Genomic DNA, 14,561 nt, shown 5'->3' with positions numbered 1-14,561 from the left:
AATATATTAAACTATACCAAATAAAGACCAAAAAACACAATTTAAAAATGGTAAAGGATTTGAATCAACATTTCTCATAATAAGATATACAAATGTTTAATAAGCACATGAAAATATGTTCAACATCATTGGTCATTAGGAAATTATAAATCAAAACTATAAGATGCCACTTTATACTCACTAGGATGGCTATAAAAAAAGGGGGGGTGGGATGTCTGGGTGGCTCAGTGGTTAAGCACGTCCGCCTTCAGCTCAGCATGATCCTGGAGTACCAAGATCTAGTTGCACATCAGGATCCCGGCATGGAGTCTGCTTCTCCCTCTGCCTGTGTCTCTGCCTCTCTCACTCTCACTTTGTATCTCTCATGAATAAATAAATAAAGTCTTAAAAAAAAAAAAGAGGTAATAACAAGAATAGTGAGGATAAGGAGAAATTGGAACCCTCCTTCATTACTGGTAGGTATGCAAAATAGTGTTCAAAAAGTTCAACACAGAGTTACCACATGATCTAGCATTTCTACTCCTAGGGGGTGTGTGTGTACATACATGTATGAAAACATTTGAATGCACAAAAACATGTACATGACTGTTGTTAGCAGTATTATTCATAATAGCCAGGAAGTGGAAATAGCCCAATACTCATCAACTAAGGAATGGATAACAAAATATGGTATATGCACGCAATGGAATATTATTTGGCAATCAAAAAGAATGAAGTGCTGATTCATGCTACAAGTTTTTGAGGAAATGGTTAGTGATGCAAATATTCTGGAACTGAATAGTAGTAATAGTCGTACAACTCTGAAGGTGGTAAAAATTATGATATATAATTACACCTTAACAAAGCTGTTTAAGATAAATCTTGTGGGAAATTCAATGGAAAATGAGAGGTTAAGTGAAAATCCCAGGCTAACCCCCACTCTTAGCACCTAGAAGTCTCCCCACAACTGTGGCAACAGTCACACCCATAGAACTCTGAATCTGTGGATATTCAAAGGCTATCTTACCTGATGATTCTTCAACCTCTCAATGGGATCCCCACTAGGTGATTACCCAACCTGTGCTTGACTAGGCTGTTTTCTCCCTCTCCAAGCATTTGCTGAGTATCTACTATGTGCTCAGCTCTGGGCTAAGCATTGAGAATATACTTTGTGCCATGGTTGTCTCTGTAATATAACCAACATGTATTTGAATATTTATAATATGTCAGGCACTTTATTGGTTTCTATTCATTTTTGTTTGCTTGTACCTCTTTTAGTTTGGGCTCTCCCAGAAACAGATCCTGAGACAAAGATTCAGTGGAAACAGTTTTTTCAGGAAGTGCAAACACTTACCACCTCCATGCTCTCTCTATCCCTCTCTCTCTCAGGAAAAAAAAAAAAAAAAAAAGATTTAAAAAAATACCTTCCTCCTTCCACACACTGGAGATGGTGTACAAAACGTATAATAGGGATCCCTGGGTGGCGCAGCGGTTTGGCGCCTGCCTTTGGCCCAGGGCGCGATCCTGGAGACCCGGGATCGAATCCCACGTCGGGCTCCCGGTGCATGGAGCCTGCTTCTCCCTCTGCCTGTGTCTCTGCCTCTCTCTCTCTCTGTGACTATCATAAATAAATTTAAAAAAAAAATTAAAAAACAAACAAACAAACAAACAAACAAAAACGTATAATAATGCCATGAATTAGGTCAAGGTAAATGAATAGAAGTCTTTCTGCTAAGGCGAAGAATATCCTTCTAATCAATGCAGACAACGGATGCTTTTTTCTATCCTTTGTCAAACACTAGATCTCCAAAAATACCTCCAAAACTATTTTTTGGAAAGGGAAAACTGAGTTGCCAGCTTTATCATGATAAATGAGGTCACAAACTTGACAGAGTCTCAGTAGGTGAGGGGTTTGGGGGTTTTGAGGTCCAGTATAAGGCAAGATTTTCTCTGCAGGCCCTTGATTAGAATTGAGTAAGGCATACAGTATAATAAAGACTGGTGAACACAGGAGAGGGTTCTCACTGAGGTGAAGGTTGCAGGGAGTCACGGGAAGTAAACAATTGTTTGGTGTTAATTATTGACCGGTTGAACAATCAAGTATTTGTTTAAATGTTTAAATGGTTTTGAGGAGGAAGTTCCTGTGGTGAGCAGTTATTTGCAACTTTAATCTTCTCGATAAATGTTTTCTGATATAGGAAAATGCTTATGTTGCAGAAAGTTGTGTGGGCACAAATGGTTTCTCCTGGCACTTTCGACAGGAGCCTACGACGTCACACACTAAGACAGAATCCAGTGAAAGCAGCTCTTTAGGACAGCAACAATCTGCCACCCAGACCCCAGTAAGCCTTACTGAAGAGGGGGAAAGACACACACTTCTCATCTTTAAGGAGCAGCCTTAGGAGCACCTGCTGGCTCAGTTGGTAGAGCATGTGACTCTTGATCTTGGGTTGTAAGTTCAAGCCCCACATTGGCTATAAAGATTATCTAAAAAATAAAATCTTTTTTTTTTTTTTTTTTTTTTTTTTAAAGGAGCAGGATTAGAGGGGAAGTCCTAGAGTAAAGGTATATGACAGCTTCTGTGGCTGGCAGTGGAACATGTCTCCCACGGGCCTGGGGACATGCTGAGAAGGGGGAGAATCCGAGCTGTGAGGTTTCTTAAATCATTCCTCCTGGCCTCACTACCAGGTGGGCAGCTCTCCCACGGATGCCACAAAGGAAGTTAGAGCAGGGGGATCCCTGGGTGGCGCAGCGGTTTAGCGTCTGCCTTTGGCCCAGGGTGCGATCCTGGAGACCCGGGATCGAATCCCACATCGGGCTCCCGGTGCATGGAGCCTGCTTCTCCCTCTGCCTCTCTCTCTCTCTCTCTCTCTCTCTCTCTCTCTCTGTGTGACTATCATAAATAAATAAAAAAATTAAAAAAAAAAAGGAAGTTACAGCAAATCTGACCTCCGTCAGCGCCCCCCCCCCTCCTGGCCCCTGCTTCTTAGAGGACTCATTCTGGCTGCTGCCCCCCGCCCCTTTAAGATTTTATTTATTTATTCATGAGAGACACAGAGAGAGAGGCAGAGACACGGGCAGAGGGAGAAGCAGGTTCCCTGCAGGGAGCCCGATGCGGGACTCGATCCCGGGACCCCAGGATCAAGCCCTGGGCCCAAGGCAAGTAAGTGCTCAGCCACTGAGCCGCCCGGGCGCCCTGTGGCTGCGGTCTTACTCCCTTCGGAAGGCGCCCTTCCCACGCTGGGCTGGGGGATGGCAGGAGTTTCAAGCAGGACTCGTTCTGCTACCCTTGCCTATAGAATCACCAAAATCGCAGGGACTGGCCACCACTTCCTCTCCGAGGCCACCTAGCGCTGATGCCTGGCAGGTGGAACCTCCGCCGCCCGCGGCCTGGCTCCTCGCAGGCAGGCAGGCAGGTTTCCTTTCCTGACAAAAGAAATAGAGGCTCAAGTTCAAGTCAGTAAAAGAGCCGGAATCATCAACCAGGTCTTCGGACTCCGCCCAGAGCTCTTTCTGGGGTAAGAAATGTCCTATTTTTCATCCTGCAAATAATTGTGATAGAATCATTGTGTCAGGCTAGGGCTTCACATCCAAACACGAGAAACTGCTCCTACCAACCTGGAAACGTGGTCGCCCGTGGCTTCGATCTGCAAGGCCTTGCTACTCAAACATTCAGAAATACGAGTGATTCTTTTTTCCATTATGAGAGTAATAATGCTCATCCCAGAAAATGTGTTTTGAGAGTCGATTCTTGGATTTTTGTGTTTGTGAAGAAAAGGCTTTGGTCCTTTCTTGAGAAAGAGTGACCTCATCTTAAAGGAATGAATGCTCCTGGAAAAGAGCTGTGTGTCAAGGTCCCAGCGGTTTTATGTTTCTAAGAGAGGACGGGGCTCTTTTCACTCTCCAGGAGAGTAAATAAGTTATGTTCCTAAGGGCTTGATTTTTCAGTTTAACAGGCCATCCTGTCCTTTCCAACAAGCTGTTAAGCCTTATTGCATAAGAGACACGGAAGACAATGAGAGTCATTGTGCCCAAGAGCTGGGGTGGGGGCAGCGCTCCAGGCAGAGGGGCTCACCCGACCCTGACACCCTGACACTGAGGTGATCTGAAGGGAGGTTTGCTGGCCTCAAAGTGCCGAGAGATGGGATGGGACAGGGCTGGGGAGAGAGCACTGGTGGAAACGTTCTGTTGTCCGAGGGGCATGGCTGGACCTGTGCCTGCCCCCCTGCCCCAGGGCCCACTTAAGCTGTGGGGGCCCCTAGTGAGGGCAGGTACCCCAGGGACCCGGCAAGTGCGAGGAAGTGAAGCTGCACCTTCCTTTTCGCACTTCTCTGTACCCCCAGGACACCTGCAGGGCCCCAGGAGCCTAGTCCTAGCCCAGGGCCGATTCCTGTTTCTGTGTCTAGTGAGTGGACAAGAACTGCTGGTGCCTCCCAGGCTGAGAGGTGGAGGATGAACGAGACACCAGTGTCAGGGTACACAGAAATGTTATGCAAATCCTGCATGCTTCCCCGTCCCCACAAGCACCCCAATCTCTGCGGAGCCCTTCCAGATCTGGAGGGGTTGGCTCCAGCTCTCTCTCCCCGTCCGCAGGCTGTGGCAGCTGTACAAATGCAGCTTTTAACCAGAAAACTTTTAACCAGAAAATTCCACCCTCTGAGAATGGTGGGCCTCAGCGCTCAGGAACGCTGGTGACAGCATTCACCACCTTCCTTGTTCCCAAAGTCAGCAGCATCTCAGGCACCATGAAAAGCTGCCTGGGATTTTGAAATTTGGGCCTTTGCAGCAGAAGATGCCTATGAGTGGAAAGAATAAGTCCTGGTGTCAGCAGAGCAGTGAGCGCCCACGAGTGGCAGCTCGGGGATTCAGGGCCCCCTCACCACTGGGGGTGAGTGTGGGGCACATGTTCCTCCAGTCGCCCCTGCTTGGGGCCTAAGTGGGATCGGATGGCTTGTATGTGACCTCGCAGACATGATGCAAGTCCAACAGTCTCTTGGCTACCGTCTCTCCAATCACAGCAAGGCTCCCACTACCCCCGGGAGGCAAGTCTGAACCTTGGCTTGGGTATCCTGAGGATCACATGCATTTTTGTCTAATTAAATTGAATTTGATGACATATAAGCCATGTGTGTTAGGGGAATCATCCCTCCACCACCACCACCACCATCACCACCACCACCCACCCACCCCTCCTCAAGGTGTCCATGTCCTCATCCCCTAAACTGCGACTATGTTAGGTTGCATGGCAAAGGGGAATCAAGATTCCAGATGAAATTAAGTTGCTGACCAACTGGCCTTAAGACTGGGAGTTTAGCCTGGATTCTCCAGGTGAGCCTCATAAATACCAAGGGTGCCTAACAGGGAAGAGGGAGGCAAGGCCAGAGGTTGAAGTGATGCACTGGGAAGACCCAGCGTAACCCTGTGGACATCCTGATTTTCGCCCCATGAGACCCATGTTGGACTTGCAGCCTCCGGCTCTGTAACATGATGAAGTGGCGTCATAGAAGCTGAGTCTGTGGTAATTCGTTACCGCGGCCCTAAGGAATGAATGCACTAGTATTAACCATTCAAGAAACAGCCCTCTGGGTATTGACAAATGTTCCAGAGTCTTCAAACTCTGCTTCAAAAAGACAATGACTCTTGCTTCATTTTCTGGTTTCTCCAGATCTTGCGTCTCAAGGGGAAAAATAAAGCTCCTAGAACTCATGGCTGCAAAACCAGTTTGAGGAGTCTCAACTATGAGGGCAACCGGTATAATAAAGTGCACTTTCCCCAGTCCCCACCCTTGCCCATCCAGCCCAGTCTGGGTCAAATTCCAATCTCAGGTCCAGTTTAAATCTCACCTTCCCTCTGTCCCTGAGAAATCCCTGAAAGGGGGGGGGGGGGTGCTGAGGCAGTCGTAGCTCTCTGGTCAGCATTAGCCTGCGCCCTTAACCTCTCCCCTGGGTGGGTCTTGCCTCACCTGGCCAGTTGGCTTGTTGCCAGCAACTATGGAGCAGCCTCTCAGGCCTCGGCCCAGGCAGTTCCCACAGGCTTCCTGCCTTCAGATATCTCCAGGTCTGGGCCTCAAAGTTTCATGGGTGCCTCTGAACGACAGGAACACAACTTGTGCCCCCCAAGAACTTTCCCAGTCCTGCCACATTCTGCTCCATTCAGCTGGCCCCCTCCGTCGTAGGGCACAGCCAGCTCTCCACCTCACTCTGGGGAGGAAGTCACCTGCCCCTGTGACCACCGCCTGGTCAGAATTCATCCTCTTCCCCCCCTTCCCGGGGCTCTGCTGCTATTGCAGAACGGAGTGGGGGGAAGGCTGCAGGCAGTCGTGGTCTGGCCCTTCTATAGAATGAGGGGCTCCTAACGCTCTGTTGTCTGGTACAGCAGGGGCCTCCACTTGTCCATGTAGCTTCCCATTCCAGCTGCCTTCCAAAAATCCCATCTTTTGATGATGCCTTCTCTAGAAATCTTCTTGGTTGGTTCTAACAACCACCACCCTATTAAGACGGAGGACCTGAAACATGGCTCTCTGGGTGAGGACTCTAAGAGTTAGATTTCAGCCCTGCAGAAGTAGAAATAGAAAAGAATCCAAGAGTTTTACTAAATACAGTAAATTAGTATCTGGGTGGACAGAAGCAAAGCCTATGAGCCTGAGGCACTTCTCAGGAAACAGCCCTTCCCATTCTCTGAGCCTCCAGCTGCTCAGGGACTGACTTTGGCTCTGGGCAGAGCCACACTAGGGCCTCTGCCTGTGACCCAGCTCCTCAGGCCTCCCTGCGTACCCGGTGTAGGTGAGGCCAATGAGCAGTAATGTGTACCCACTTGTACCCTCTCACCTGCTCCTACCGGGCTTTCTCCCAGTAACCACCTCTGAGTCCCAAGTAGCTGAGGGTGCTCCCCTGGGAGGGTATGCCTGGATGTGCAGTTACTGTTACAAGTGCAGCTCTCTAACGCCCTGGAGACGGGAGTGGTCTGCGGAAAGGGGAGCACCCATAAAGGGTCTCAGAGTCATGCACTTGTGTCCTTAAGTCTTACAGGTGCTCTGGGTTTCATTTAACCAACGCTTTGCACTTCTAATATTCTAAGCGGTTTCCAAACATTAACCCACATGACTTCATAGCAACCCTCTGAGCTAGGAACCACACATGGATGGCTACTTGATAGGGGGAGCAGCCTTGAAAGCCACCCAAAGTCACTCAGTGAGTGGTGGGACAGAGCTGGAAATTTTTTTTTTAATGTGATTTTATTCGTATGTTTTACTCCCAGCTCTTCTCCCTGTGGCCCAGTGACGTGACTGAGGAGCCAGGCTGAGGACAGATGCAGGCTGAAGTCAGAAGCGTTCCTAGCCCTGAACACCTGACGCTCTGCTCAGCGTGGCTCACTGTGCCCGGCTGTCTCCCTGGAATGAGTTGTCCAGAAGGTCCCTATACCCCCTTAAAGATAGACCACTATCCGGCAGCCCAGACAGCACCAGAGGGGCCCGAATTCCCAGCAGAGGAGGAGAAAGCTTTGGCTCTGCTGGGAGTGGTCTCCTTGATCTGATACAGAATTTAGGGTCTAGCTCTGACTGCTTTCCTCTCAGGCAGGATCTTTTAATTTTTTTTTAAAGATTTTATTTATTTGAGAGAGAGAGCCCACAAACGGGGGGAGGGACAGACTCCCCACTGAGCAGGGAGCCTGGTGCAGGGCTCCATCCCAGGACTCTAGGATTATGACCTGGGCCCAAGGTAGATGCTTAACCGACTGAGCCACCCAGGCACCCCTGAGCCAGGATCTTTAGAGAGTGACCATTTCTCCCCGCCAGCGGCTACTCCCTTCTCAACCCAAGAGGCTCTGGTGGCCTGATGAAGAGCAAGTAGGAGCATCACAGGCTCTGCAGGCCGGGCTGGAAGTAACCGCTAGTGATCTCTGAGCCGAGAAAGGACCCTGGGCTCCTCCACCCGCCCCGGGAATGGTGGCCCAGCCACAGGGGACGGCGTGCTCCGCAGGGAAGACCCACCTTGCCTTTGCCCCGTAAGTGCACCTGATTAAAAAACTCAGGTGTGATGCAATTGAAGACAAGAGTTGAAAAGACACCAGGTGGTTTCAATCTACCCTCAGTGTGAGGATGAAGGGGGCCCAGCCCTGCAGGTTCCCTCCCCCGCATTCCGAACCTGGGTGGGGGCGCGCCCGGGCACCCCAGCCCCGGGAGGAGGCTGGCCCGGCCCCAGCCTTGGAGACAAACAAGAGCTGGTGCCCTGGGAGGGGACGGCCACCCTCCCAGGCCTCCCTTCCCGCCAGGGTCTGGGCTCTTGCCTTCAATGCTAATGAGCAGCTCCTAAACACAAATACGCTCCGTGGCACCTGGAAGCGGGCAGAGTGACTTCGGGAGTGAACGTGGGCCAAGGCTAGGCCCCGGCCGAGTCAGGGTGGAGCCACCGTGGAGCGCGGTGGCCTGAGACGGCAGAAGGCTGGCTCAGGGGGGCCACGGGGCCACCCCGCAGTCATATACCTCAGTCACGGACACTTCCCCTGACAGACGCGCAGGAGCAAGGCGCCCTCCCTGACACTCAGATATGCGGCAGCTTCCAGAAGGTCCAAGATCAGCCCCAGGCTCCGAGAACGCTTGCGTGATGATGAAAGCAGGCAGCACGCTGACATCCCTGCCCGGCCCTGCACCCGCGCCCCCAGAGCCGGGCGCTGAGTTGGCGGGAGACGTGCACAGGTGACGCTCTGAGCTCGTACTCAGGCCACTGGTGCCCGGAGAAGACCACTGGGGATGTGTGAGGCTCCTTGGAGCCCATTTGCCTGAGCACTTCCCCGCTCATGGAGGAGGCGGTCATGGTGATGCACCGCCCCCCCCCCCCCAGCTGCGTACCCCCTTCCTCGGGCCTGCGTGCTCTGTGACTCTGCCCGGGGGTTTCTCTGTCTGCAGCGAGGTGCTCGGCCCCCAGCAGGCCAGCCCACACTTGCTGGGAGTTCGTGCCCTCCACCAGTGATGGAGGGAATTGGCAGGCACACCTCCCCAGCCTCCTGGCCCTGTGGATGTGGGGGGGGTGGGGGGATCCAGGCAACCTCCACACCATCTCCCGGACATCCCCAGCCTGGGGGCATTAACCTACTTGCTCAATGCATTTTGAATGTGCTTCCTTCTTTTCCTTCCTTCCTTCCTTCCTTCCTTCCTTCCTTCCTTCCTTCCTTCCTTCCTTCCTTCCTTCCTTCCTTCCTTATCAGCGCCCTTAAACCACGGTGGCTGAGCAGCATTAGAAAGAGGGAACATCCAAGAGACAGTGCCTCCTTTAGGATTCCATCAAGGCTAAATCCACGAGAAAAGCAGTCCCTGACGAAGTGGGCTCTTCTTGGGTTAGTAATTACATCAGTCTCAGCAACCACAGGGCTTGGGGCCACTGGGGACACAACTGTGGCACCCTCATCCTTCTTTCTGTGGTGCCTGGCACAGGTATGACACTTATAGGTTCTCAGTAAACGCTGAACAAGGCAGAGATCACCCCAGGGAAGCTCCGTGGAAAGGGGCTCTTCAAAGACTCCCCCACCCCATGAAAGAGAACATCTCTTTGACTTTCTATCCTTCTGAAGCCACTAAGGAGCAACAGTTGGGTGTCGCGCCATCCCATTTTTCTCTGGCACTGGAGGAGTCAACTTTCACTGCAGGGCTCCCGAGCTAACACAGGACTCCTCCCTTATGTAAGAATGGTGAGGCAATATCCAGGGGAGAAGCGGGGAGCTGGGCCTGCACTCCAGGGCAGAAGGCAGGGCCGTAGACTGCACATTGCCCTGACCCTCTAACCAAACAGGATGGACGGGGCTCTTCACATGCTGTTTCTACAGAGCCCACCCGGGGCACGGCTCCCACAATGTGATAATATTTGGTCATGGCATTTATTTATCGCACATAATTAGAGGGCAGGGAACCAGGAAGATGTTGAAACATCTTGGGTAGAGCTAAGCTTGGGAATAAGCTCAAGGAGTGCTGTTTCTTATAACCCTAACTGAATAATTCCTAAATAGTAAAAGAAGGAAAAAGAAGAGAAAAAAAAGTGCTGGCACTTGAAATGAAATCAAGTGATATTTGTCACCCACAGGTCTCAGACTCCTGGTCCCCAGAGACTCCCAGTCACTGCCTCGAGGTCTCAGAGTCTATCCATGCTCCCAGGTTAGTAAGCATGGGTTAAGACCTGGGAGAAACTGATGAACCACTGTGTCTGGGCCTTTCACTTCCTTGGCCTGAGTCACATCAGGCAAGCTCACCTCTCCTCCCCGAGCAATGTGGAGAAATGGGGAAGGTGCCCAGACCTGGGTGTGGTGTTGTTGGGATCTAGCCAGGCTCCAGATTTTCTGGCCAGATTCTCTCCCCAGAGCAGCCTGGCCAACTCACACAGGTAGCACCCTTGTGTTTTTGGAAAAGGAAGCACCAAATGGAATGGGAGAGGGGAGGAGGTTAATCAGGCCCCTCTGCCCAGGCACGAAAAGTTTGCTAGGAAATGGCTTTAAATGTCACAGATGGGGATCCCTGGGTGGCGCAGCGGTTTGGCGCCTGCCTTTGGCCCGGGGCACGATCCTGGAGACCCGGGATCGAATCCCACGTCGGGCTCCCGGTGCATGGAGCCTGCTTCTCCCTCTGCCTGTGTCTCTGCCTCTCTCTCTCTCTCTGTGACTATCATAAATAAATAAAAATTTTTAAAAAAAAATTAAATGTCACAGATGATTTGCCCCAGGAGGGACCCAGTCCCCTCTGGACTTGGCCCCTGTGAAGTATTCAATACTGCCAGCCACTGTTATTTTTCCCCAACTAAACTGTACATCCCTTGAGGGCAGAAGCTCATTCTCACAGCCTTAGCTGTTTTCCACACGCCTTGCAAATAACACACAGCCACGAATGTGTTGATCTTTGATCTTCTATTGTATAGGACCATTTCCTTCTGGAAAGAAAAAGCCATGAAACTTGGTACAGGTTGTGAAAAAGACACTTTATCCAATAAAATGATTTTCAGTTTCATATTTTAAAATAATTAACCTATCCACTGGAAAAAGGACAGTCTCTTCAATATATGGTGCTGGGAAAATTGGACAGCCAGGTGCAGAAGAATGAAACTGGACCATTCTCTTACAGCATACACAAAGATAAACTCAAAGATAAACTTTTCATCAAAATGGATGAAAGATCTAATTGTGAGACAAGAATCCATCAAAATCCTAGAGGAGAACACAGGCAACACCCTTTTTGGGAACTTGGCCACAGCAACTTCTTGCAAGATACATCTATGAAGGCAAGAGAAACAAAAGCAAAAATTAACTATTGGGACTTAATCAAGATAAAAAGCTTCTGCACAGCAAAAGAAACCATCAACAAAAGTAAAAGACAACCTACAGAATGGGAGAAGATATTTGCAAATGACATATCAGATAAAGGGCTAGTATCCAAGATCTATGAAGAACTTACTAAACTTAACAGCAAAGAAACAATCTAACATGAAATGGGCAGAAGACATGAACAGAAATTTCACAGAGGAAGACCTAGACATGGCCAACAAGCACATGAGAAAATGCTCCGCATCACTGGCCATCAGGGAAATAGAAATCAAAACCACAATGAGATACCACCTCACACCAGTGAGAATGGGGAAAATTAACAAGACAGGAACCAACAAATGTTGGAGAGGATGCGGAGAAAGGGGAACCCTCCTGCACTGTTGGTGGGAATGTGAACTGGTGCAGCCACTCTGGAAAACTGTGTGGAGGTTCCTCAAACAGTTAAAAATAGATCTGCCCTACGACCCAGCAATTGCACTGCTGGGGATTTTCCCCAAAGATACAGATGCAGTGAAACAGCAGGACACCTGCACCCCAGGGTTTATAGCAGCAATGTCCACAGTAGCCAAACTGTGAAAGGAGCCTCGGTGTCCATTGACAGATGAATGAATAAAGAAGATATCGTCTTATATACACGATGGAATATTACTCAGCCATTAGAAAAGACAAATACCCACCATTTGCTTCGACATGGATAGAACTGGAGGGTATTATGCTGAGTGAAGCAACTCAATCGGAGAAGGACAAACATTATATGGTCTCATTCATTCGGGGGAATATAAAAAATAGTGAAAGGGATTAAAGGGGAAAGGAGAGAAAATGAATGGGAAATATCAGAGAGGGTGACAGGACATGAGAGACACTTAACTCTGGGAAACAAACAAGGGGTAATGGAAGGGGAGGGGTGATTGGGTGACAGGCACTGAGGGGGGCACTTGGCGGGATGAGCACTGGGTGTTATGCTATATGTTGGCAAATAAAACTCCAATAAAATTTTTTTTTTTAATTTGAAAAATAAAATAATTAACCTAGATGTCCACAACTATGGTTTGTCCTGGAATGTTTAAACGAGGATAATAGTTGAAAGCTGAAATAAGCAAAGCAAGCCAGAAATAATCTAGCCTGTTTGGGTGAACATCACAACAGGTCTTTAGGAAAGCATGCACAATTATACTTTCAGAAAATAAACCTTTGCCTGAGGCCTGACTCTTGGCAGACAAAATGGTCCAGACAGGCATCTCCGTGCCCCAAAGATGCACCTTGGGCTGCTGCTAAGTGCTTCCTGGGCAGACCGTGGTGGGCAAGTAAGTGCTCTGTGTTACTCTAGCTCAGCTCCACGGCAGGACACACAGCCTCACTGTCATCAGCTAGGAAAGACCAGACCCCTTCTGCCCTAACGTTCCCTCACACCCTTTCTTGCTGTTGTATAATGGAAAAGGGCCTAGATGTGGGTCTGGGAGGTGACCTACATTCATGGCCCCTCCTGGCCACTCACTAGCTGTGTGACCTTAGTTGACTCACTCAGCCTCTTTGGGCCTCACTCATAAAGGCCATAGACCTATAGATTAATGGATGGCTACATCTATAAAATGAGGAGGGTAGGGCCAGATAGTCTGTGAGGACAGTTCCAGCTCTAAATCCTGGCATCCTCTGAGATGTGAGAGAGGGTCAGCTGCTGGCAGCACAGGGCAAATGGGTGCTGGTGCCCGGAGCACTCTCAAAGACCACGTCCACATTCTTTTTTTTGCCACTCCTAGGATGTACACACAAAGGCACGTCATAGAGTACTATCCCTGGGTATAGATGGCAAATATTAATTTGAATCATTTAATAAATCAACATTTGCGGAGGATCTCCTGCAGAACAATGGGCTATGGGGTCATGTTGTGTGGATATAATACACCCTTGCCCTCGGGAAGGCCAGGGTCCACATGCCAGCTCCAGCTGCAGCAGGCCGTGGGGCCCTAGGCATACTACAGCCTCTCTACGTACACCTCTTCATCTGCAAAAGATGATAAACTTATTTTGCCTGTTGTAAGAATTAGAGAGGATACGTGTAAAGCATGTTAGACTGTTTCTAGGATTGGATTGTTAAGAAATAGATATTATGTGGTAAGCTCCTAGCATGGTGCCTAGCACCTGGTGGGTTTGAAATGAATGGTAATGACTAGTTACTATTAATATGCTCTCATCATCATTTTCAGCATGGGCAGCATTAATAAATGCTTCTCGGAAGAGAGGAGACTGGCAAGGGCCCTGAAGGAGAAATGGGTCTCAGTGGATGGTAGGTAAGTGCCAATCTGAGACCTTCCTTCCTTACTGCCAGACATGTGGCATATCTCTTGTCTGTCATTCATTCCTAGAAACTCCTTAGACCCACCCTCCCACAGGGCTTTCTAATCGGAAATACAACTGTCAGCAGGTTTTTCTTCTTTTCAAGTTAAAATCAAGTTCAGCCCACATGTATTTCTTTGGGTATTAACCCTACACAGCGCTGCCCCGTGAGCAGCCATCTCCTGCTTTTTGAGAGACGCAATCTCTGATCTCCTTGTGGCTGTCCAGAAGGTGGCTTTGTTATCCTCGATGCAATCTGGGGCCTTGGAGTCTCTGCCCTTAAGTGGGGCTCATGCAGCCGCCCCTAGAGGAATGTAAGAAATCCCTCAGATCTCTAAAGAATCTGGATTAATGGGGCTTCTTGATGGGCAAGTTGACCTGCTATAAATACTAGCATCTTAACTCAAAGGCTTTCGAATTCTTGCTTCTTAAAGCTAGTTCTTTGAATAACTCCATACACATCACCACAAGTTTTTGCTTTTTTCCTATGCTCCTATTTTTCTCTGAAACTGTATGACAAAATGTAACAATATTTTGTTAACATTAGTAAAATACATTTGTAATGTAATGTATAGAAAGGGTTTTTACTTCTTTGGCCTCACCTCCCTTTTCCCCTTACTTTCTCTCTCCCACAAAAGCTTTACTTTCTCAAGTGCCCATTCTTCTTTCTGTAGGGAATATCGTAATAACTGCAAAGTATTGAGTAATAAATACATGCCAGGAATGGACAAAATTCTTCATGTACTTTATTTCACGTAATCCTCTCAACAACGCCCTGTCCTAATCCTCATTGTATTATTACCGTTCTTATTTTACACCTGAGAATGGTAGGATAGGAGAGGTTAAATAACTTTCCCAAGGTCACACAGCCGGGAGGGTAAACCTACGACTTGAATCCAGAATGCCAATGACTGTTCTCCTCTTTATCATTACATTACATTCTCCAA

General features: G+C 48.9%; 1 long non-coding RNA gene across 2 annotated transcripts in view; it reads right to left on the bottom strand.

Annotated features, from left to right (window-relative positions):
• Positions 1-14,561, bottom strand: part of LOC144318487 (uncharacterized) — a 30,157-nt gene that overhangs the window by 3,229 nt on the left and 12,367 nt on the right. The window contains exon 2 of one of the 2 annotated variants that reach the window (XR_013384420.1): positions 182-383. The exons of the other annotated variant lie outside the window; for it this stretch is intronic. This is a non-coding gene — a long non-coding RNA (uncharacterized LOC144318487). The remainder of the gene's footprint in view (positions 1-181; positions 384-14,561) is intronic. 2 annotated transcript variants of the gene reach the window in all.

Source organism: Canis aureus, chromosome 8, assembly GCF_053574225.1.
Source record: "Canis aureus isolate CA01 chromosome 8, VMU_Caureus_v.1.0, whole genome shotgun sequence".
In the NCBI taxonomy this organism is placed as follows: Eukaryota; Metazoa; Chordata; class Mammalia; order Carnivora; family Canidae; genus Canis; species Canis aureus.
The sequence above is the reverse complement of the archived record's forward strand: the minus strand, read 5'-3'. Positions and strand labels throughout refer to the sequence as shown.